A 908-nucleotide genomic window follows, 5' to 3' on the forward strand; every position below is an offset into this window, starting at 1 on the left:
GAGACCAGCAGGACTTTGACCCCATACACTTCAGGAACAGGAACGCCTTAGTGTTGAAAGAGGATGGCATTGTCTTACACTTTCACAATTACAAGACCAGGCGATTCAGCGGCAGAGATGAGCTGGCCCTTCAGGTTAGTCAAATCTTGAATCGCATTTGTCAAAACATATCAAAGTAACATAGCTTTTTATTCCAAATGTCAGTTTTAGACAATTTTTTTTAAGTTTTGGACACAGCAAAACTGATTAAGTAGATTTAGGTTAAATCAAGTAGGAGATTAGATGTACAAGCAGCTACGTTAACTTTCGCACTGGTTTTGAGTCATTCAATTGACATGTGGAATTTCTCTACAGAATGACCATGAGTTAGGCAGAATTCTTCGGGAGTACATTAACCACTTTGGGCCACACTTGATAAGAGAAGGCAGTGGAGATATTTTGCTGTTGGTGAGTTGACAATCTTTCCCATTCATCGTAATACAATTTTCAAACAACATCAACCGTCACAGACGTTACATTCAGACCCAGATTTAAAACTTTAAACTTGCACCACTAAAGAATGAAAAAGAGGTTTTAAAACTTTTTATCAATGAACTTGTTTGTGCATATCAAAATGCTATTTGGGTTGTTCCCTTTTTCTAATTGATTCATTACATTGACAAAAAAAAAAAAACTAAAAAAGAAAGACTGTCACGGACGTTACATAAAAAACAACCACCTTCTCCACTGCATTGTCTCAAGTCAAAATTCCTGTGAATTGTGAACAAAGCTCTTTTTAAGAAATTCCCCAAATATGATTAGCTAAGTGGTTTTGTTTATTGAAAATGTTATCTTCATTGTCATGGCTATATATAAATTCACCACGATCCTTGAAATGTGACGTCACGGACATTACGACCACTGTCACG

At 36.3% G+C, this 908-nt stretch overlaps 1 long non-coding RNA gene across 1 annotated transcript; it reads left to right on the plus strand.

Moving 5' to 3' along the window:
- On the plus strand, nucleotides 1–447 carry LOC144640126 (uncharacterized). The gene is made up of 2 exons (XR_013568288.1): nucleotides 1–134; nucleotides 355–447. It is a non-coding gene; the product is annotated as an uncharacterized LOC144640126 (long non-coding RNA).
- Nucleotides 448–908: the final 461 nt, after the last annotated feature.

This window comes from Oculina patagonica, unplaced genomic scaffold (assembly GCF_052425735.1).
Source record: "Oculina patagonica isolate OP01 unplaced genomic scaffold, crgOcupat unplaced1924, whole genome shotgun sequence".
NCBI classification, from domain to species: Eukaryota; Metazoa; Cnidaria; class Anthozoa; order Scleractinia; family Oculinidae; genus Oculina; species Oculina patagonica.